The sequence below is a fragment of the Malania oleifera genome, chromosome 5 (genome assembly GCF_029873635.1).
Source record: "Malania oleifera isolate guangnan ecotype guangnan chromosome 5, ASM2987363v1, whole genome shotgun sequence".
Lineage (NCBI taxonomy): Eukaryota > Viridiplantae > Streptophyta > Magnoliopsida > Santalales > Ximeniaceae > Malania > Malania oleifera.
The window spans coordinates 24,801,498-24,827,063 of record NC_080421.1 but is presented as its reverse complement, the minus strand read 5'-3'; the positions used below and the strand labels follow the sequence as shown (position 1 = coordinate 24,827,063).

The window sequence follows — 25,566 nt, the reverse complement described above, 5'->3', positions numbered from 1 at the left end:
GCTTCAGTCGGGATAACATTTGATAGTGAGATTCGTGCCCTACTGATTCTAAGTCAGTTGCCTGAAAGTTAGACTGATGTTGTTACTGCAATCAGTAGCTTCGCATGGAAATCAAAGCTTGTGTACGATGAGATCGTCAGCATGATTTTAACGAAAGAAATCAGAATGTAGTCAAATCATGGTTCCACTTCAAGTTCAGCCTTGAATATGGAAAGTCGAGGCAGAGGAAACAGACATGGATGATCAAACAACTGCAACAGATCTAGGCCCAGGTAGTCTAAATCCATAAATCCCAAAGGTTCTCAGGACACAGGTTCCCAGGGCACAAAAATATTAAGTGCTGGATAGTGGAAAAATTGGTCATTACAAGAACCAGTGTAAAAGTCTGAAAAAAGAATATAAGACGAGAGCAAAGACAGAAGCAAATGTTGCTTCAGAAAATGATGATATGTTGATCTGCTCTTTGGAAAGCAAAAAGGAGTCTTGGGTATTAGACTCTGGAGTTTCATTTCATGCCACTTGCAACAGAGATTGCCTAAAGGAGTATACATCAGGTAATTTCGGTAAAGTATATCTTGGCAATGATCAATCTTGCGACATTGCCGGCAAGGGGACAGTGAAGATCAATATGAATGAGTTAGTATAGAAACTGAGAGATGTCAGATATATTCCAGACCTGAGGAAGAATTTGATCTCAGTCAGTCAACTGGCAGAGGAAGGATATAACACAACTTTCATTAGTGATGAATGGAAGATTTCGAATGGTGCACTGACGATTACACGAGGTAAGAAAAGTGGTACTCTTTATGTAACTTCTAATGCATGCATGTCTATTACAATTACTACAGGAAATGATGATAGCAATATATGGCATCAACAACTCGGACACCTGAGTGAGAAGGGACTCAGGGTGATAAACTCAAAGGGTAAGTTGAGTGATTTACAATCGGTAAAGATTGACATATGTGAGGATTGCATATTTGGGAAACAAAAGAGAGTCAGTTTCCAAAAAAACATCAGTACCCCAAAGAAAGAGAGACTTGAGCTAGTCCATTCAGATGTATGGGGACCAACAACCATTTCGTCCACATGTGGGAAGCATTACTTCGTTACATTTATCGATGATCATTCACGGAAGGTATATGTTTACTTCCTGAAATATAAGTAATGGTAGAAAACAAAACTGGTTTGAAAATCAAGAAGTTGAGAATAGATAACGGTGGTGAGTATATTGACACCAAGTTCAAGAAATTTTGCTATGAGCATGGTATCAGAATGGAAAGAACTGTGTCAGGTACACCTCAACACAATGGTGTAGCCAAGCGGATGAACAAAACGTTGACAGAAAAAGCCAAAAGCATGCTTATGTAGTCAAGCTTGCCAAAGATGTTTTAGGCAGAAACAGTCAACACAACAGCTTATTTGATTAATAGAAGTCCATCAGTACCATTGAAATATAGCCTACCAGAAGAAGTATAGAGTAATAAAGAGGTAAGACTTTCACATTTGAAAGTTTTTGATTGTGTTGCATATGTACATAGCAATGATCATGTCAAGAATAAGCTGGATCTGAAATCCCAGAAATACACTTTCATCAGTTATGGTGGAGATGAATATGGGTATCGCATTTGGGATGATGAAAACAAAAAGGTAATCAGAAGCATAAATATGATTTTTTTATAAAAAGGTGATGTACAAAGATAGACACACAACAAAGTCTATAAAGTTTGAAACAACCTTTATAGATGTGGATGATGTTTTAGAAAGTGTAAGGACACGTCAGCAGAACACCAAGAATCCTCAGCAGAATACCAAGAGTCCTCAGGCAGAGGAACTTGTATAGCGGATTGTTGTACCACCACCTCTTACTCCAGCACCAAAGCTTATGAGATCTTCTCGACAACATGTACCAAACATGAGGTATGTGAATCATTTACTTCTTACAGACGGAGGAGAACCTGAATGCTATGTTGAAGCATGTTAGGTAGGAGATTCGAGCAAGTGGGAGCTTGCAATGAAAGACGAGATGAAGTCTCTTAACTCCAACAAAACATGGAAACTAGCTAAGTTGCCCAATGGTAAGAAGACTCTTCACAACAAATGGGTGTATAGGATCAAAGAAGAGCATGATGGATCCAAGAGGTATAAAGCTCTGTTACTAGTCAAAGGTTTCGAACAGAAGGAAGGAATTGACTACACTGATATTTTTGTACCAGTTGTCAAGCTAACAATCATCAGATCTATTTTGAGTATTGTTGCCTTAGAGGGTTTACATCTTGAACAGTTGGATGTGTAGACGGCATTTCTTCACGGTGATCTTGATGAGGAAATTTATATGCAACAGCCAGAAGGTTTCTCAGTAAAAGGTAAAGAGAATCTTGTATGCAAATTGAAAAAGAGTTTGTATGGTCTCAAACAAGCTCCTAACCAGTGGTACAAGATATTTGATAGTTGTATATAGAGGAACAATTTTTCAGAAGTGCAATGTCGACCACTGTTGCTACTTCAAAAGATATAGTACTAGCTATATTATCCTACTGTTATATGTTGATGATTTGCTAGTTGCGGGATCAGATATAGAAGAGATCAGAAAATTGAAGTAGCAGTTGTCATATGAATTTGATAGGAAAGACTTGGGTCCTGCAAAGCAGATTCTTGGAATGCGGATCTCTAGAGATAAGCAACAAGGTACGTTGCAGTTATCTCAGTCAAAGTACATCAGCCATGTTTTACAGAGGTTCAACATGAGCAGCGTCAAAGCTATAAATACTCCATTGGCAAGTCACTTCTGTCTCTCTAAGAATCAATCTCCCCAGACAGATGAAGAAAAAGACTTTATGGCTAAGGTACCATATGCCTCAACCGTTGAAAATCTAATATATGTTATGGTTGGTACCAAACTAGATATTGGCCAAGCAGTGGGAGCTGTCAGCAGATATATGTCAAATCTAGAGAAGACACACTAAGTAGATTTTGAGATATTTACGTGGCACTATTGATAAGTGCCTATGTTTCGACAAAAGCAATTTGAAAATTCAAGGATTTATAGATGCTGATTTTGCAGGTGAAATTGATCATCGCAGAAGCACCACCGGATATATATTCATTTTGGTACAACAACTATTAGTTGGATGTCACAGATACAGAAGATTATTGTTCTATCCACTACAGAAGCTGAGTATGTAGCAGTGACAGAAGCCAGTAAAGAGATGATTTGGCTTCAGGGTTTGTTAACGGAGCTTGGATTAAAGCATGTGCTGAATGTTTTGTACAGTGACAGTCAGAGTGCGATACATCTAGCAAAGAACTCCGCATTTCATTTCAGAACTAAACATATTTGATTGTGTTATCACTTCGTCAGATCTCTGATGGAGGACGGCGTGTTGACACTTGAAAAAATCCAAGGTAGCAGAAATTTGGCAAATATGTTAATTAAGGTGGTGATTACAGAGAAGTTGAAGTTGTGTTCAACTTCAGTTGATCTTCATGCCTGAAGACATATTTTGAGCATATCATTTATTCATGATACTAGTTGAGGAGACATCTCCGTCTCCAAGTGGGAGATTGTTGTGCTGGAGCTGGAGACGCATTTTGCAAGTTGTTCCGCGTTTGCAAGCTGTCATTTATCTTGATGAATGTAACCTCTCATTTTTTTATTTAATGTAATTTATTGTAATTGATTCTAAGCTACCTATAAATAGAGGAGTTGTGGAGAGATGAAAGTACAGAGAAAAAAAGAGAGGAAGGAGAGAGTGTGAGGAAGAGAGAAGATGAGAGAGTTGTATTTTTTTTCTAGCGGTTTTTAGTGAATTGTGGTGTGTTCCATGGATGTAGGTCGATCTTGACCGAACCACGTAAATTTCTGGTGTCCCAATTTTTCTGGTTACCCAGATAATATAATATAATGGTTTTTCTTTCTAGAATGAATTCAATTTTTTCAAAAAAAAAAAAATTTTATAAAACATTTACAACATTCAAAATTTTAACATAATTATGTGACAAATACATATTATAATGTTTAGAATCAATTCTCTCACTTTAAGCGAATTACACGGAATGTCATCTTCTGTTCCAAAAGAGATTATAGAGGCTAATTGGAATTCTACCTAGACTTAAGCCTATTCCATATATGGAACCTAAAATTTCCCTTTGATTTTCTAATTTAGCAAAATCATAATAGACTCTAACCTAATTGCAAGGTCAATTGAGTAGCCACACACACACACGTGTGTGTGTTTGTGCGTGTGTGTGTCTTGTCCCTTCCCATCTCTCAATCTTTTTCTAATTCAAGATCTTTCCATTATAGGAATCACTTCGCTCCTTTCTTATCTTGCTTGTAAAATTGGATAAATATTTTTACAAAACTACTTTTTCAAAAAAAACATTTTTTATTTCTTGTTTTTCTTAAAAATGAAGTGATGGGAGTAATTCTTTAGTTTACATTTTAATCTTATGAATTTTGATAAAATCTTATATAAAATTAAATAAGATTTTACTCAGTATAAATTCAAATTTATGAATTCAAATCTATATAAAATTTCAGATATTCAAAGAATCATTATATTACTTGCTTACTTGTGGATGTTGGAAACTTTTTTTCAGCTAATTCGATCAAAGTTGAAAAATACAATGAATTGACACTAAAATTTATGGTCATTTCCATTACATAAACAGACTTGGATTGAATTGTTTGAGCTCAAAAGTTACTTTTAATGATAGAGCATTCGCCTTAATTGGTTCAAGCCAACCATGCAAGGAAAAGGATACAAACAAAAGATTAGAAGAAAAGAAAAAACTAAAATTAGAGGAAAACAAATAACTAGAGTTTGTGAGCGAGAATTTTGAAATTTAAATTTGAATTTTTGTAAATTTGGAAAAAAAAATTCAACGCATTTTTATATTATGTTTTGTTTAAATCCAAGCAAATCTAAATTAAAACCATGAAATTCATGCTTCCCAATGCAAGAATAACAGAATAACCTGTTACAATTAGAGCGATTGAATCTCTCCCCTTCTTGACATATCCCTCTCCAATGAGATGGGACATCTTCCATGTCCCCATCTTTGAAGCTTTCAGATTCTAGCCATATTACTATATGAAATAATAACAATGAGAATGAATGAGCCAAATCTCTATATCTAGTCTACAAGAACATTCAATGTTTGAAATACTAACCGCTATCCAAGATGCCAATAATTATCCCAACACCACTATTACTCTTATTGAGTATTCCATTCACCACTTGGGGCTTTACTTGTAGGAAGTCCCAACTTCTAGTTGTGTGTAAAGAAATAATTCTATTTGGAAATACATGAACAACTTTAAGAAAATCTGCATTTTTAATTAGTAAGCAATATTGATCATATTTTCTGCTCACTATCCCTACTAGTTTGCATCTTTGCACTAAGTACTAAGAGAAAAAAAATTCATAATCTGACAAGCACCAATGCCAAATCTCCAAATCAAAAAGGATATGTACGAAAACTTTGGGCATACCCAAGAAGGAGGCCAAAGCTCCCAATCAAAGAAATATCAAAAGCAATTATAATCAACCTGCGCATACCCAGGAACACAAAGGCCAAATTGAAACTAAATTAACAAGATAAACTTAGGCCAAGATCTCCAAAACCACAGCCAGGGCCAGATTAAATGGATTGATTGTAGGAGTACTATTTTGTTCCCATGTGAGTTTGCTGGTAAAGTTTTGAAATTGATTAGAGAGTGGTGCATGATGGCTATAAATGTTTCATTTAATTTTTAAAAAAATGATTGATTAGGTTATAAAATAAAAGTTAATTTAGAACGTATGTAAGCATGCATGTATGTATATGTGAGATATGTTAGGAGATAAAACCTTTCAAGCAAGCTTGTGAGAATTTTTCGGTGTGAATCTTGAATAGACTGGGATTTATCATGGGCGCTACCTCTCATATACACGATGTAAACTTGTAAAGTTCAAGAACCTCAAATAAGTAAAATAAAATATCTATCAAGTTTCGTGAATGTTCAAAAATTAATAGAATAAGAACTCACATTGCTTGATCGAATAGGGAGTAGTAAAGAATGTTGCAAAGTAAGAATAAGAAGAATGTTAAAAAAAGGTCATATGTAATTTTGTTACAATAGAAGGATCTACATGTAATATTCAGTGAAGAATAAGAGTTTTTTTTTTATTGATAAAAAAAGTTTTATATTGGAGGTCTCAATTTCTGACCTTGGGAGGAGGTGAGAAGTGACATAGCATAAAATATGGTACTTTCCATTATTGATGGGTGGAGGGGACACTGAGTCACTGGTTGTGATTGAAACTCGGTGAGAATTAATTGCACAATAAACACTTTCAATTTATTTCAAACTGAATTAAAGAGGAGAATTAAAATCACTCTCGCTCACTGGTGATTCGCCCTCTTAATACCACATAATACATTGCACACACACACATTTATTTATAGCAAATCATAGAACAGTATAATCAACAGTTGTGGGAATTAATCTTCAACGGAGGTGGGCTGGTAGGTGGAGTAGGTTGTCTACCGACTCTAGAAAAATCAACAGCGATGGGTTGCCGCCCATCTCCAGTCAAGTTTAATTTCCAACATCCCCCCTTAAACTTGACTCTCTTGGTTTTGTCATTCCGAACATTGTCTTCAGTCATGCAAAAATATCATGCCTAAGTGGCTTCGTAAAAATGTTAGCATTCTAATCATATGTTCTGCAAGATATCAATTCCACTTCTTTATTCCTGTAGCCTTAGGCGACAAGTCTTACTTTGTATCTCTGGACTTCTCCTTGAGTGTTCTTCGTAGTCTTGTAGACTCATTTTACATCAATAGTTTTGCGGCCCTCGAGAAATTCGTCAGCTCCCAAGTCTTGTTCTTCTTGATGGATTAAATCTTCTCATCCATCGTTTTTCTCCATTTATTTTCTTTATTAACCTTCTAAAAGCTAATTAGGTCGCTAGTCAGCAACAGACTATTTAGAGCAACATACTCTTCCATTGGTTTTGTATTTTCATACAGATCAACTAGGTTACAGGCACCTCTAGGCCTCATGTCTAGTGACCCGAAGAATAATAGTATTTTAATAATAAAGAGGGAGGAAAATGGAAACAGAAACAGAAGGAGGCAGTAGACTTCGTCGACGAACGTTGAAGGTAATAACAATTTCAAGAAATGTCCAGGCCTCATCGACGAATACAGGGGTTCGTCGACGAAAGTTCTTCAGGGCCTCGTCGACGAGGTTTCAACTCGTCAACGAGAAAATACTGAGAGAATAATTTGGACTACCTAAATTTCATCAACGAAGGGTAAGGTTCGTTGACGAAATTACTTAAGGACTCGTCGACGAGATGACGTGACTCCTCGACGAATCCCGCAGTATAAATAACCCTAAACTCATTTTAATCACAGAAAATAGCGCTGCTCTCTTCTCTCTCTCTCTCTCTCTCTCTCTCTCTCTCTCTTTCTCTCTCTCTCTCTCTCTCTCTCTCCTACAGCCTCTCCCTCTTCTTCCTTTGATTTGGGCCCCGTCAGTTGCCGGATCGACGATTTGAGGCCGCCACGATGCTCCTGGCGAAGTTTTCTAAGAGTCTGCCGGAGCGGATTGTCGGTGGGACAAAGTTGGAATTCATTCCAAAATCAGGGTAAGGTCTTTTATTCAGTTTTTGGCCTTATGACAATTGTAGGAAATGATGTAGGCCAATAAATATTGACGTTTTGTTCTGAAATTTATAATTTTCAAGGTGTTGAGTGGAGAACCCTGTGGGTGTTGAACTTGTTATAGTGGGGGATTTTTAGTATGAAACAGGTAAGGGAAATATGTTATGCTAGGCAATTTTGCTATGTTTCAGTATAAACTATACATTTTCATCATATGATTATTCATGATAGAAATTTACACAGTTTATCATTTATGTATAATATGTTTAAAAATTCTGTGTGGCTTGAGAATATGGGTATAGTAAATAAACATGTTTTACAGTATTTTCAGGATATGATTTACATAATATACAGCTAGTGGTTATCTTTTATAGTAATTACAGGATACCATGATTATACAGTTTACAGTACCATGATTATACAGTTTTCAATACCATGATTATACAGTTTACAGTACCATGATTATACAGTTTCTAGTACAACGATTTACAGATTACAGTTCAGTTCAGAAATATAGTTGACACAGTTACAGTTTATTTCAGTATCATGGTTATTACAGTTATTTCAAAATCATAGTAAATCAGAGAGTCATATATAGAGATGTATTATATAGTATCAGACCCTATTGGACCATACAGTTACAGAGCACGGTACCGTAGCTACAAATATTCAGTTCAGAGTGCAACCACCTATTCAGATAATACGTGGTAGTAGGTCGATCGTGCCCAGACGTGGATAGGCTCCCCATCAGATATGGGTTGAGGAGTGACTGATCTGACTGAGGGAGTATAGTGGTTTATCCTGGTCGGCCAGCCAGGGTAGATCCCGCCTACGGGCCGCACAACCCTGTCATGAGGAGTTAAATCATGACACACAGTTATCTATAGGGAAAGTTTTCAGTTACTATAACGTATATACAGATTTACGGAGACAGAGAATATACTTATGTACATTAGAAGTATTTTGAGTAGAAACCTAAAATACAGATATGTTAACTAATATGGAAATGGTGGTGGTTTTTATTACTTGTACTGTATTTACAGATCCAGTTATACATGATTATATAGAAGCAGATTTTCATAGTATTGTAACTCATTTTCCACACACTAGTAATAGCATATTTCGTCTTACTAAGCATTGGCTCATCCCAATTACTTTAACATTTTTCAGGTGATCCAGGTAGGCTAGCAGATCAGGTTCACAGATAGAGGGGTCTCAGTATTGCCCTGATATCACAGTGAGTATTTTTGTATAGCCCTAACCAGCTGAGGATATTTTGGGGATCAGTTATATATGTATATTTTGGGAAACAATTTAACACTCTGGTATTGTATATAACTACGTATGGTTATGTTTATTTGATTTCTACTTCTTGCTGCTTAGGTTGATGATTGGGTTTAATCCAGTATGATATCAGAGCATGTTAAATATCATAGTATAAAATAAAAATAAAAAAACCCCATTTAAATAGCAGGTCGTTACAGTTTGGTATCAAAGCCTAGGTTGCTAGGTTTTATAGACTTTAAATGCAGCAGAAGCAATATTAGAGTATAGGAAAAGAATTTGAGGTTTATTTTGTGGTCTGGGTACAGGATTACCGTGGTGGTTTCTGTGTTTTTCCTAGGGTGACTATTTCAGGAAAATGATAGTAAACTATTGTCGGGTCGTGTGTCTAGGTGACAGAACTGGATATTGACTTAGGGTCAGGGAAGGTAATTAATTTTGAGTTGGTATAGGATAGGTCTGTATAGGAGATAAAGTGCTTAAGTGTGTTTCTTATTTTCAGGATGGACCCAGGAAGTAGTGGCACGAATGCTAGGGAGGATAGGTTAGGACCTTCCAGCATAGGTGGAGCAGATACAGATGTTGTACTGCGTAGCATCACTCAGCAGGTGATGGCTGAGATGGCTAGGAGCTATGGGGAGCGTGGCTATTCGATTGAGCAGTTTACGCGGATGAAGCCCCCATCCTTCGCTGGAGGAGATGACCCGATCGTAACTGAAAATTGAGTCCAGGACATTGAAGAGACATTAGTTGTGCTTCCTTGCACAGATGAGCAGAAGGTGGTGTTTGCGGTGTTCAAACTAACAGGAGAGGCAAAACGCTGGTGGTGATCAGCGCGTCTAATAGATGAGTAGAGGTCGATTCCAGTATCAGTGATGTGGGACCAATTCAAGGAGTTGTTCTTCGAGCGGTATTTCCCTGTTATCGTTCAAAGTGCAAAAGCAGCAGAATTTATGCATCTGGTATAGGGGCAGATGATTGTATCCCAATACGCGGCTCGATTTATCGAGTTGTCGCTTTTTGCTCCACATCTAGCACCTGATGAAGAGAAAAAGGTAAGGAAGTTTGAAGAGGGACTGAGGCAGAACTTATTTGAGCAGGTGATTGATTTCAGGGCTCAAACATTCACATATGTTGTAAATAGAGCTGCGATCATTGAGAGTGGTATTCAGAGGGGTTTAGCAACTCAGAGTCAAATGAAGAAGCCGACACCTCAAAGTTTTCAGGTTGGCTCCAGTAGAGGTCCATGGAGAGGAGGTCGCGATATGGGAGATTAGAGATAAATGGCAGGACCTCGTGGGAATCAGGGTACGTCGACTTACCTGGTATGTTAGACGTGCAGGAGACATCTTTGGGGGAGTGCCGGGAAGGCAAAGGTGTATGTTATCGTTGTGGGAGACCCAGCCACATGGTATGTGAATGCTCAAGTTAGCCAGACCAGGTCGCAGCTCCCAGGCCTTATCAGGGAGGACATCAGGCAGCTCGGGGAGGATACCAGGCACCTCGTGGTGGCCAGCAGAGGAATGTGGCCCCAGCGCGAGTATACGCTCTAATGTCAGGTGATGTAGAGGCTGCTACGGATGTGGTGATAGGTACATTTACTGTTTTATCATATCTAGTTATTGTTCTTTTTGACTCTGATGCTACTTATTCTTTCATTTCTGCATCTTATGTTAAATTATCTGAGAGTGAGATCTAGTCATTAGACATAGTGCTGTCGGTAGCTACACCATTAGGGTCAGTAATCAGATGCTAGAAGGTAATTAGAGGCTATCCGATAGAAATTCAGGGGAGAGTGTTACCAACTGATTTGCTTGTATTTGATATGTGTGGGTTTAATATAATATTGGATATGGACCGGTTGGCTGCCAATCACGTCAGTATTGACTGTCATTGGAAAGAAGTAATTTTCAGACCCCCTGAAGAGTAAGAATTCAAATTCGTTGGTTCGCAGGTGCGTGCTCCATCGTAGCTGGTGTCAGCCGTGCAAGGGAGTGGATTACTCCTGGATGGAGGCAGGGGTTTAAAGCATTTGTGAAAGAAGTATCTAAAAATGAATTGAAGATTGACAGCACTTTAGTAGTACAAGAATTTCTAGATGTTTTTCCAGAGGAGTTATCTAGATTACCTCCTGAGCGCGAGGTGGATTTTCCTATAGATTTACCTCTAGGGACCGCGTTGATTTCTAAGGTTCCTTACCATATGGCTCCAGCTTAATTGGGAGAATTAAAGGAGCAGTTGCAGGATTTGTTGAATAAGGGGTTTATACAACCCAGTGTATCGCCATGGAGAGCTCCAGTGTTATTCGTAAAGAAGAAAGACGAGTCTTTGAGAATGCGTATTGATTACAGGGCAATCAACAAGGTTACTATTAAGAATAAATATCCTCTACCCCATATAAACGATTTGTTTGATCAGCTCCAGGGTACACGGGTATATTCCAAGATCGACCTTAGATCGGGGTATCATCAAGTGAGAGTAAAAGTAGAGGACGTCGCGAAGACAGCCTTCAGGACCAAGTATGGGCACTACAAGTTTCTCGTTATGCCGTTTGATTTGACGAATGCCCCAGCCGTGTTCATGGACTTGATGAACAGAGTTTTCTATCAGTATCTAGATCATTTTGTAGTAGTTTTCATTGATGATATACTGGTGTACTCGAGGAGTTTTGAGGATCATGAGATGCATTTGAGACAGGTGCTGCAGACACTCAGAGAGGAGAAGCTCTATGCCAAGTTTAGTAAGTGTGAGTTCTGGTTTGATAAGGTAGCATTTTTAGGCCATGTGATCTCAAGAGACGGGATATCAGTGGATCCCAGCAAGATTGACGCGGTGGTGAACTGGGTCAGGCCGAGGAATGTGCAGGAAGTCAGGAGTTTCTTGGGATTAGCAGGTTATTACCGACGATTCGTTGAGGGGTTTTTAGCTTTATCAAAACCTCTCACACGAATGACTAGGAAGAATTCCAGATTTGTGTGGGATGAAGAGTGCGAGCAGAGCTTCTAGGAATTGAAGCAGCGATTCATCAATGCACCAATTCTGACAATTCCATCAGGATGTGATGGTTATGTTATCTACAGTGACGCGTCTTTGAAGGGCTCGGTTGTGTATAGATGTAGCATGGTAGGGTGGTAGCATATGCGTCCAAGCAGTTGAAAAAATATGAAAAGAACTACCCTACTCACAATCTGGAATTGGCTGTGGTTGTACATGCACTGAAGATCTGGAGACATTACTTATATGGTGAGAAATGTGAAATATTTTCGGATCACAAGAACCTAAAGTATTTCTCACACAAAAAGAGTTGAACATGCAGCATATGAGATGGTTGGAACTCATTAAGGATTACGACTGCACTATTAGTTACCACTCAGGTAAAGCAAATGTGGTGGCTGATGCTTTGAGCCGTAAATCAGGAGACACAGCTTAGCTAGCAGCGGTAGTTCAGCATCCAATTCAAATGGACTTAGAAAGACTCGGTGTGGAGTTAGTGGAAGATGATCCTCAGGCGCTTATTGCCAGTTTGGTCGTACAGCTTACACTTTATGAGAGAATTAAAGCTGCTCAGAGGGATGATCCGGAATTGGCAGAAGTGATAGCCAGAATACAGGATGGTCAAGGGGAAGAATTTAGCATTTCTAACAATGGGGCTTTGAGATTTCGCACTAGATTGTATGTCCCTGCAGATGACAATATCAAAAGGATGATTTTAGAGGAGGCACACAAATCTCTATACACTATCCATTCGGGCAGCACGAAAATGTATAGGGATTTGCAGGAGTATTTCTGGTGGAGTAGCATGAAAATGGAGATAGCAGAATTTGTGTGGCAGTGTTTAACGTGCTAGCAGGTTAAGGCTGAGCACTAGAGACCGGCTGGTTAGTTGCAACCACTTTTCATTCTTGAATGGAAGTAAGACCACGTATCCATGGATTTTGTTATGGGGCTACCACCGGCGCCGCATGGTCTAAATGCCATATGGGTAATAGTTGATAGGTTGACGAAGAAAGCGCACTTTCTGCCCTTTAAGATTAGCTACCCTATAAACCGGTTAGCAGAGATATATATACAAGAGATTGTTCGACCCCATGAAGTGCCGATATCCATAGTCTCGAACCATATCCATGTTTTACATCATAGTTCGGGAGGAGTTTACAGGAGGCATTGGGGACTCAGTTAGCATTTAGCACCGCTTTCCATCCTCAGACCGACAGTCCGACAGAAAGGACCATTCAGGTACTCGAGGATATGTTGCGAGCGTGTGTTTTGGATTTTGGGGGTAGTTGGACTCAGTATATGCCATTAGTAGAATTTGCTTACAACAACAGCTACCGGGCTCGTATTGGCATGGCTCCTTATGAAACACTTTATGGTAGGAAATGTCATTCTCCTTTATACTAGAGTGAGCTGGGTGAGAGGCGAGTTTAGGGACCAGAAATAGTTCAGCAGGCGTACGATAAAGTTCGAATTATTCGAGACAGGATCAGTGTAGCACAGAGTCGGCAGAAAAGCTACACAAATACTCGCCGTTGGGAACTAGAATTTGAAGTGGGTGAGCATGTTTTCCTGAAAATAACACCATTGAAGGGGATAATGAGGTTTGGGAAGAAGGGTAAGTTAAGCCCTAGGTTCATTGGTCCATTTGAGATACTCGAGAAGATTGGGTCAGCAGCCTATCGGCTGGCTATACCACCATCTCTATCCAGGATTCATGACGTGTTTCATGTTTCTATGTTAAGGAAATATGTCCCCGATCCTTCCTATATCATCAACTATGCAGACTTGAAACTCAGGGGTGATCTAGCATTTGAGGAAGCTCCAGTTCAGATCTTAGACAGAAAAGATCAAGAATTACGCAATAAGAAGATACCGTTAGTAAAAGTCCTATGGAGAAATCACATGGTTGAGGAAGCCTCGTGGGAGCTTGAAGATGAGATCAGATGAAAGTATCCCCACTTGTTTTGAGAAGTTATAATGATAATGTATATATTGGGATAGTAATTTTCTTTTGTTCGATACAGTGTAACTGTAATATAGAGTATAGGATAGGTAGTATTTTGGTTTGGGAGAATTTTATTTTATAGTTGTAATCTCTCAGAACAACCCATATAACCATGGTATTCCTCCACCATAAGTAAGGGCAGGTAATAAAATAAGTAGACCATTTGTCTTTATGGGATGGTAGAAGATAATACAGACAGTAAATTTCGAGGACGAAATTTTATAAGTAGGGGAGAATGTAATGACCCGAAGAATGATAGTATTTTAATAATAAAGAGGGAGGAAAATGTTAACAGGAATAGAAGAAGGTAGTAGACTTCGTCGACGACATCGTACATTGAAGGTAATAACAATTTCAAGAAATTTTCAGGCCTCGTCGACGAATACAGGGGTTCGTTGATGAGGGTTCTTCAGGGCCTCGTTGACGAGGTTCCGACTCGTCAACGAGAAAATACCGAGAGAAGAATTTAGACTACTCTGAATTTCGTCGATGAAGGGTAAGGTTCGTCAATGAAATTACTTAAGGACTTGCCGACGAAATGACATGGCTCGTCAACAAATCCCGTAGTATAAATAGCCCTAAACTCATTTTAATCACAAAAAACAGTGCCGCTCTTCTCTCTCTCTCTCTCTCTCTCTCTCTCTCTCTCTCTCTCTCTCTCTCTCTCTCTCTCTCTCTCTCCTACGACCTTTCCCTCTTCTTCCTTCGATTTCAGACCCGTCAGTCACCGGATCGATGATCTAAGGCCACCATGACGCTCCTAGTAGAGTTATCTGCAAGTATGCCAGAGCAGATCGTCGGTGGGACAAAGTTGGAATTCATCCCAAAACCAGGGTAAGGTCTTTTATTCAGTTTTTGGCCTTATGGAAGTTGTAAGAAATGATGTAAGTCAAGAAATATTGATGTTTTGTTCTGAGATTTATGGTTTTCAGGGTGTTGAGTGGAGAACCCTGCGGGTATTGGACCCATTATAGTGGGGGATTTTTAGCGGGAAATAGGTAAGGAAAATATGCTATGCTAGGCAATTTTGCTATGTTTTAGTATAAATTATACATTTTTATCATATGATTATTCACGATAGAAATTTATAGAGTTTATCATTTATGTATAATATGTTTGAAATTTTTGTGTGGCTTAAGAATATGGGTATAGTAAAGAAACATGTTTTATAGTTTTTTCAGGATATGATTTACAGAATATATAGCCAGTGGTTATCTTTTATAGTAATTACAGGATACAATGACTATACAGTTTACAGTACCATGATTATACAGTTTTTAGTACCATGATTATACAATTTATAGTACCATGATTATACAATTTCTAGTACCATGATTTACAGATTACAGTTCAGTTCAGAAATACAATTGACACAGTTACAGTTTATTTCAGTATCATAGTTATTACAGTTATTTCAGAATCATGGTAAATCAGATAGTCATATATAGAGATGTATTATATAGTTTTAGACCCTGTTCGACCATACAGTTACAGAGCACGGTACCGTAGTTATAGATATTCAGTTCAGAGTGCAATCACCTATTCAGATAATACGTGGTAGTAGGTCAATCGTGCCCAGACGTGGACAGGCTCCCCACCAGATATGGGTTGAGGAGTGGCCGATCTGACTGAGGGAGTATAGTGGTTTACCCTGGTCGGCAGCCAAGGTAGATCCCGCCTACGGACTGTACAACCCTATCATGAAGGGTTAAATCATGACACACAGTTATCCACAGGGATTTTTTTCAGTTACTATTACGTATATACAGATTTATAGAGACAGAGAATATACTTATGTACATTAGAAGTATTTTGAGTAGAAACCTAAAATACAGATATGTTAAGCAATATGGAAATGGTGGTGGTTTTTATTACTTGTACTGTATTTACAGATCCAATTATATATGATTATATAGAAGCAAATTTTCATAGTATTGTAACTCATTTGCCACACACTAATAATAGCATATTTCGTCTTACTGAGCGATGACTTATCCCAATTACTTTAACATTTTTCAGGTGATCCAGGTGTGCGAGCAGATCAGGCTCACAGATAAAGGGGCCTCAGTATTGCCCTGATATCAGAGTGAGTATTTTTGGGAGTATTTTTATATAGCCCTAGCCAATTGAGGATATTCTGGGGATCAGTTATATATGTATATTTTAGGAAACAATTTAGCACTCTAATTTTGTATATAACTATGTATGGTTATGTTTATTTGGTTTCTGCTTCTTGCTGTTTAGGTTGATGATTGAGTTTAATTCAGTATGGTATTAGAGCATGTTAAATGTCATAGTATAAAATAAAAAATAAAAAATAAAAACCCCATTTAAATAGCAAGTCGTTGCATCATGTCTGAGATTTCACGCTCAATTGGTGATGAAGCTCCATTCTTTTGTGGTGAATGGTAACTGTGTGGAGGTCTATGCACTTTAAGAACATGTGACTCGATAGCTACTTCTCTTGTCTGTGTGGATTCTTCTCCTTCAAGCGTCAATTCTGCATCTTTGGGAGATTCAGCTTGGTCTTGGGTCAAGCTGTGCTCTATTAGCAACAATGACTCTCCATCTGCATATTTAGTTTCGGCAAAGTTAGCCTCCTCGCTAACTTTTTCTTATTGTCGCCCCAACACTTATTGCTATAGTGTTCGTACTTACGACAGTTGTAGCACTGAACGTTTCTTTTGTCTACGTTCGGACGGTTATTGTATCCCCCTCTTCTTCCTTGTCCTTAGCCTTGTGGAACATAGTTTTATTGATTGGGTCCTCCTCTATTGGGACCTCTTCCGCCTATGCCACCTTCTCTGGATTCAAAATTCCATAATTTCTTCAACGAGATCCTCGGTCTCGCCCTATTCCTCGCCGTGATGTCCTTCCTTTGTCGTATCTATCTGTAGTGAGGGATAACTTCATTTGGAGGGCTTGCTCCAGTGCTTTATCATCACTCCTTCTGTTGACTTTTTGCTCATGAGCTTGGAGTGAGCCCACAAGTTCTTTTATGGACATGGTTTTCAGATCTTTTGTTTCTTCCATGGTCACAACTATATAATCAAATTTTGAATCCAAAGATCGCAAAATTTTCTCACAAATTCTCTAGTCATTAAGAGTATCTCCATTTCTTCTCAATTGATTTGATACTACCATAACTCATATATAGTAATCAGCAATAGATTCAATAGATTTCATTCTTAAAGATTCGAAATCACCTCACAATGTTTAAAGACGAATCTTCTTTACTTTGTCTGCACCTTTGTGTGTTCGATGGAGAGAGTCCTAAACTTCTTTGGATGTCTTGGTAGAGGCGATAATTTCGAACGTGGCCTTATCAAGGCCTTGGTAGATTATGGACTTCGCCTTGCAATCCTTCTTTCGATCGGCTCGCAAGATCGTTCTTTGAGCATCAGACATAGCTGCTTCAGCTTCTTTTGATGGGCTTTCTCTGTACCCATCTTCAATGATATCCATGACATCCTGAGCACCTAGAACGACTCTCATTTGAATAGACCAATTGTCATAATTCTCCCACATCAACTTTGGAATGACCGCTTGTGCAGTACCATTAGCCATCGGGTGTAATATATCAAAAACAAAGTGATGATAATAGATTTTGGCAAATCTAATGCCACCAATGTGTTTAGAAGGTCAAAAAACATTAGGAACCGGTTTTGGGTTGCAAAGAACTGGTCTAAAAATCATTGAGTCAGCCAAAACAATTCTGAACGGATTTATAAAAAAAAATGGTTTAACTTAATGGCCAAAAGACGGCGTCAGATAATACTGTTAGGGCCACGTGGTGGCTTCTGTGCGTGCTGCGTGTCAACGACTGGACGCGGGTTAGATAACCGAGTCGAGTCGTACACGCGAGTCTAGAACTGGCTAAGTCGGTAGATGGATGCAAGCTGCAGGTTGGGTTTCTAGGTCAAATCACATTAGTCGGGCGTAGAAGACGCGTGCGGGCGCGTGAGGCGGGTGTATTTGACGCTGAATTCGTTGGCAGTGCGTGGGAGCGCGTGTAGGGTCTTCCGGACTCCATTTGAGATGCGATTTTCACCTTTGGAATCGTCTCGACCTGAATTTCACAATAATATGCTCAATTTGGGATTTTAAGCAACCTCCAATCTAGGAAGAAAATTGAATTTCTCCTCTTGCCTCTATTTGGTGAATTCCGGCGTAGCTGGACGCTCGGATACAATTGATGGGTGGAGAGGACACTCAGTCACTAGTTGTGACTGAAACTCAATGAGAATCAATTGCATAATAAACACTTTTAATTTATTTCAAGATGAATTACATAGGAGAATTAAAATCACTCTCGCTCACTGGTGATTCACCCTCTCTACACCACGTAATACATTGCACACACACGCACATTTATTTATAGCAAATCATAGAAGAGTATAATAAACAATGGTAGGAATTAATTTTCAATGGAGGTGGGCTGGTAGTTGAGTAGGTTGCCTGCCGACTCCAGAAAAATCAACAGTGGTGGGTTGTCGGTCATCTCTAGTCAAGTTTAATTTCCAACAATTATAAAATTCAGAACTAGTGGTACTAATGGAGTAGGGGGGGGGAGAAGAAAAAGAACTTCTAGTTTTAATTTTCATTTTGAACTTGGGATATTTTTTTCAAAAAAGATTATATAATTCTTAAAATTAGGAAAAAAAAAAATTACCATCAAATTGCATCTTGAGTTAAATATTTTATAAATGATTGACGGTTTATTTGCATATTTTTCATGTGATATCTAAATATTTTTCTTCTTTTAATTTTTTTCCAAAAGGTAAGCCTAGATGTGCTACCAACCATTCTAATCTCGTTCAATGCTTCGTTCACCTTCATTTGATGATCACATGTGCTGTCTGGGTTGAGCTTTATTTACAAAGAATAAAAGTGTCATTTTTCAAAAATAAATAAATAAATTTATATGCACGTGAAATATTAAGACAAAAAGGTTACTTATGACTCAAATCTCAAATGAGTTTTATAGGGTTGTCTCTTTTTTAAGCATCAAATACAATATTTTAGCATGAAACCTTTCAAAGGTACATAAAAAGTGAAGACAAAGGACTCGAATATCATTTTTGGTTTCTAAGATACAAAATTCAAGATGTTAAAACAAAAGGGTTTCCTTATCAAGAACAAATTTGATTGTCTTTCTAATTTTATGATGTGTTTTTAAAAGGATAATACATCTATTAAAGATTTTAAAGTAATTCAATTCTTGACTTTCACTTGCTTGTGTGTCATAGAAAATATGGGATGCATGGAACATAGACTTTCTTTCATAGTACAATTTAAGTCTAATAAACCTTTCAGAGAAAAAAAAAACGAACAAAAGAAATTTTTTTAATACTTTATATCTATGACGTGATTTTCTAATTCTATGATGTGTTTTTAAAAGGGTAGTATACCTATTAAAGGCTCTAAAGTAATGCAATTCTTGACTTTCTTGTGTAGAAAATATGGGATGCGTGGAACATATACTTTCTTTCATAGTACAATTTAAGTCTAATAAACCTTTTAGAGAAAAGAAAAATGAACAAAAGAATTTTTTTTTTAATACTTTATATCTATGACGTATTTTTCTAATTCTATGACGTGTTTTTAAAAGGATAGTACACCTATTAAAGGTTCTAAAGTAAAGCAATTCTTGACTTTCTTGTAGTAGAAAATATGGGATGCATGGAACATAGACTTTCTTTTATAGTACAATTTAAGTATAATAAACCTTTCAAAGAAAAAAATAAACGAACAAAAGAACTGTGTGTGTGTGTGTGTGTATGTATATATAACTCAAACAATATTATTTTTAAAGAGTGAATTTGAACATAGTCTTTAATGGCATGTTTGGAACTTAACAAATATTTGAAAAAAGAAAGAAAAATGCATTCCATTTTTTCATATTTAGTTATTAGGAAAAGTAAGAAAGAAAATAAAAAACAAATCAAATTAGCGAACAAAATTTTAATTTTACATATTAATAAATTCTGATTTTATAAAAAAAAAAGTAATTATAATAGAATAATTTTTCGTTTCATATAGTATTTGATATAGAGAAAAAATACAATGAAAAATTATTTCTTGCATATTTTCCTTTTTTTTTTTTTCACCCAAAAAAAAAATCATTGATCTAAACAAAGTCTAAAGACAAATTGTGCTCAAATTATACTATGATATTAAATTAATTTATAATTTAATATAATTTATGATATTAAAATAGTTATCCATTATTCGACTAATCCATCAAAATAATGTGACCACCTTCTATCATTCTTTACTTAAATATTGAGATATCATCTCAAATGGAAAATCATTAGCCCCAAAGACTTAAACCTTGACCATATAATTAGAAGAGCATTGAATTTATCACTTGAACCACCTTTGAAATGCTTTTAAAGCTAAAAATATTACTCTTCATAACATATGCTTATTAGTAGAGAAAGTTTCATTCTAAAATCATAAAATTTAATTTATGAGAAATAGCGTTAGGATGCGAATAGGATCGGAATAATTTTCTCTCAAGGATGAGAGCAACATAGAAGTCCTATCATCAAGACCACCCCTATAAAAGTGAATTGATAAAATTACATCTAAGATTGGACTCTCTTTTTGTAATTCCAATACAAAGTTAATTTTGATAAATCTCTTTCGAAATTTTCTTAGAAATTATGCCTTGCTGACAAAAACACATTAATAGTGACATCATCCTTTCCCCACCATGCCTATAAATAAGATGTTGCATGGCATGTTTAACAGTGTTCTCCCAACATTTCTCCTTCCTTGTTTAGATTTGTCATATAAATGACTTCTTTAAATACCTTCATTTATTTATTAATAAACCCTTACTTTTGGCGGAGGAATACTGTGGTTACAAGTTAAAACCAACCAACCAAATTAGGACAAACAAAATTAAACATAACTAACTAAGGAGATAAAAACATAAAAACAACCAAAAACAAAACGAAATACACCAAACGAAACTCTAGAGATGAACTAACGACAAACGGAAACAAAACCCCACCTATCCATCCAAAGGATACCTTGCAGATAACATAGTTAAAGGTGTTGTTCTTCGTAGATTACATTATTTCCCATTTCTCCTTCTTTAGCAAGAAAATCAGTCGCACTATTGCATTCCCTATATTGATGCATCACCATGACATTCACTCCTTCTAACTCTGCCACGAGCTCCTCCCAAAATTCCCAAAGATACCACAAAGTACATCTACCTTTCCGAAGTCAATCAACTACAATTCGCGAGTCACTTTCAATAATCACATTAACATAATGCAAACATTTATACAAACGAATTCCTTCTTTGATTGCTTTTAATTCCGCACTATTATTCGTACCATTGCCAAAATAACTTGAAAAAGCCACTTTTACCATGCCATGACAATCCCGAATAATTCCTCCACCTCTTAAAGTGCCCAGATTGCCCCTACAACTCCCATCACAATTAAGTTTTATCCACCCTACTGGAGGTTTAACCCATGAATTAATTTTTCCAGGCCTATCGCAAACTCTCTAATGCTTAATTTGAAACTCATTCAAAATTATAATGTCCGACTTCTTCAATTTTTGAAAAGAAATGGTGCTCTCAGCAATAAAACTAACCCAAAATCGAACACTTCTCCACATCTGATCTGCACTTTGATAAACTCCTTCCATTCTCGCTTTACATCTTCGATTCCAAAGACACCACGTAATCAAACATGGAATCAGCCCGATTAAAATACCTTTAATAGACGATTTTTTTGCATAGTGTAACCAATTTTCCATTTTATTTTTCCAAGGAAGAGATCGTTGGAAAGGAATCCCCAATGCCACACTAGCCCGACACCAAACCTCTGAAGCCACCTCTCCTAAAGAAAGAATATGATCAATGTTTTCCTAACTTCTCTAAACGCAGCAATCACAAGTCGAAGCCATTGATATTCCTTTGGTCTGAATTCTATCATCTACAGCCAAGCATCTAAACTAGGCTCTCCATAAACACATTGAGGCTCTTCTGGGCAATAAAGAATGCCAAAACCAATCATTCAACAAAAAATTATCACTTCTGCTCCTCACTGCCTCCCAAGCCTTTTTTGTAGAAAAATTACCGTCCGAGTCAGGCTTCCAGACAAAAATATCCTGCTCACTTTTACCCGCCGATACCTGTTACAAAATTTCACTTGTTTTATCAGCACCAACCAATTCCCGTACTAAATTAAAGTTCCAATTATTATTTAGTCAGCAATCCTTAATATACAATTTCTTTTTAAAAATATCCTCAGTGCTCACAGATAACGGGCCTGATGACAACCACCTGTCAAACCAAAAAGAAGAGTTCCCATCTCTCACCAAAATTTTAACATTATCCATAACTTCTAGAATGGTGGCCATAATTGATTTCCAAAATCGAGAGTCATTTGGTCTCCCCTTCCTTATTAATAAATTATCATTTCTGTAATATTTAGCTCTGAAAAAATCTACCCATAGATTGTTAGAAGTGAGCAATCTGAAGACAAATTTCATGAAAAGAGATTTCTGAACTTTCTTAAGATCTCTCAGGCCCAGACCCCCTTCCGAGGTAGGTTTACAAATTTTCCCCCAAGAACGCCAATGAATTTTCCTTTTATCTTTCACCTGTCCCCATAAAAAATTTGAAAGAATAGAGTTAATAAGAGAATATGTGACCTGCAAAATCTTAATAACAGACATCAAATGAATAGGCATGCTAGACAACACATGTCTTAATAAAATCAATCTTCCACCTTGCGAGAGCAACTTAGATTTCCACCCTACAATTTTCTTTCTAATCTTCTCCATAAGAGGCTCCAATGTCCTGGAGGACAATTTTCCAGACACCAAAGGCGCACCCAAATATGAAACAGGGAATTTACCTTCCATGAAACCCTTGATTCTTAATAAACCATGCTTCCTAGCGAGAGTGATGTATTTTGAGAGGAATAACGTTGACTTAGTCTTACTGATTTTTTGACCCGACCACTTCTTATACCTTTCTAGAGCGTAAACTAAATTTCTCATATCCCACCATTCACAAAAATTAGAATATCATCCGCATATAACAAATGCGAAACCAATGGGGTCCCAATCGGATGATTAAATTTACCAATCCAACCAGTCTCATAGTTTTTCCTAAGCAACCTTGTCAAAACCTCCTCCATTATGATGAATAAATAAGGAGATAGTGGATCCCCTTGCCGCAGGCCTCTCGTAGATTGAAAAAACCCCTTAAAGGTTTCGTTCATCAAAACAGAAAACCATGGAGACTCCACACAATTTTTTATGAGTTTGCAAAACCTCTCTGAGAAACCAAAAGCCTTAATTACCTCTAGAAGAAAATTCCAATTCACTCTATCGTAAGCCTTAGCCATATCTAGTTTTATCATCACATTGCCGCCAGCTATTTTTTTGTGCAAAGATTGAACCATTTCTTGAGCCAGTGTAATATTTTCAAAAATACTTCACCTACGAATGAAAGCGCCTTGTTCATACGAGACCAACTTATCAACAACCTCGGTTAGTCTAAAAATAAGAATCTTGGAAAAAAATTTATAAGCCACAGAGCATAAACTAATAGTGTTGACTTTTTGAGTCTGATCCCTATTTTGATGCTGACAAAGCACATGTTTCTTATGTGTGTACTTAGCATGTGAACATGTCCATTAATTTAACACACACATAAGGAAACGACGATAAAAGCTTGCAGGACTTAAAGACTATGCGATCAAGCGTATCCCATGAAATTAGAAGAGCAAAAAGAAAGAAGAAGACATTTTTGTTGTACTTGTATTACATTTATTTTTATCCTTGGTCTGTAATAATGCATACATCTACATGATATGTTTAAAATGCTCAGATAACCGTAAAATGACCTTAGGGGCCAAATGACCTTAGGACTTCCTTCGGTCGACCGACACCGGATTTTTTCGGTGTCTTGAAAAAGGCTTAGAATGACACACTCACACATGCACATATATATGTGGTAATATGAATAGGGTTAAGGTATAAAGGAGTTGGAACCGAAATGCATTAAAAATGCATGTTCGGTCGACCGAGCCTTTTAATTCATTTTCCTCCCGGTCGGCCAAACCTGGACCTGGTCAACAGTTTAACCACAGTCCGGTCGACCGAGCCTTTCAGTTCATTTTCCTCCCGGTCGATCAAACTGAATAGTTCAAATAGCTCCCGATCGACCGAAACCCCCTGAGGTCAACAAATTGACCATCTGGTCGACTTAGCCAAAAATGAATACCAACTACCTGGTCGACTGAGGGTCCTCGGGAAAAATCCCAACAACATGGTCGACCGAACTTCTTAGTTCAAAATGTCCCGATCGACTGAACCTCGCTATTTGGAAAAATCACCCTTCTTGGTCGACCGACCCTAAAGTTCAAAATTGGCCTGGTCAATCGTGCCATATGAACTTCGGTTGACCGAACCTATCTTGGTCGACCGGTGCTCTCGAGTTGGAATTTTTTAAAAGGTTTAAAACGTCATTAAAACTTAATTAAACTTTTTCAAAATACCAAGCGTGTCCCCAACGGTCATATTTTCCACAAACTCTATAAATACCCCTTCATTACTCCAGATTAGTAACTTTGATTAACTCTAAATTTCTCTCTAATCCTTGGTTAGTCAAAGTTCCCCCAAAATGTTTTTTATTGTTTAAATCACTCTTTTGGGATCAAATATTTTTGTATTCAAATCTCTCCAACTCTCTTTCATGTATTTATTTCAAAATCTTCTTTGAGGAGAGTATTTTATTTAGGGCATTTCATTTGCACATATTCTCACTAGGCATCAAATATTTGAAAAACATTTCTGAGAATATTGCTTTGGTTTTCTCCCAAATTATTTCTTTGATAAATATTCTTTTAGGAGAAAATAATTTATTGCACAAATACTTTTCTTGGGCTTAACTCCTAGATTCTCCAAGTAGTTTTCATTTGCATAAATCTTTGACTGGAGAACATAATACTCATTTTTCATACACAGCCTATTTGTACAAAATCATTGAAAGAGCAAAACCCTAGGTTCTCATATATCATTATTGAAATATATTTTTGGAGAAAAAATTTTTTTATTAGGGTTTAAACATAGTTAAGCACCCTTACTCCCCTGAGCATTATTTCATATCATTGGAGTGCATACTTTTATTGAGCTTATTGTGTACATCCCTGCTTGTATTTTTCAGAAGCACTTTTATGTACAAAATGGTTTTATTGTAACGGTTCGGTTCATCCCATTAATTGAACTGAGGAGTCTCAGCCCTGCAAGTGAGACTAGTTCAGTTTAGCCCGGAATTGAACTGGGGAGTCTCAACCCCGCAAGTGAGACTAGTTTGGCTCAACCTAGCAATTGAGCTGGGGTTTTTCTCGCCCCGTAAGGAGAGGATGTAAAATACTTTTGCTCCACCCGGTTAAGTGAGCAGGTATAGTAGAATCCTTGGGGGTAAGCCCAAGGCGGGGACATACGCTAGTTTTGGCCGAACCTCGATAACAAATCTTGTGTCTCTCTCTCCCTATCTCATTTAAATTACTGCACTTTAAATTTAGTATGTGTATGCCTATTTATTTACCGTTATGTTTAGTTGCATGCACACATTTATA

General features: G+C 37.3%; 1 protein-coding gene across 1 annotated transcript in view; it reads left to right on the top strand.

Annotated features, from left to right (window-relative positions):
* LOC131154948 (uncharacterized) overlaps positions 1-16,175 on the top strand; it is a 61,011-nt gene extending 44,836 nt beyond the window's left edge. The window contains exons 5-6 of the transcript XR_009136709.1: positions 8,830-8,896; positions 15,965-16,175. The gene's annotated coding sequence lies outside the window, so the exon portion shown is untranslated. The remainder of the gene's footprint in view (positions 1-8,829; positions 8,897-15,964) is intronic.
* Positions 16,176-25,566: the final 9,391 nt, after the last annotated feature.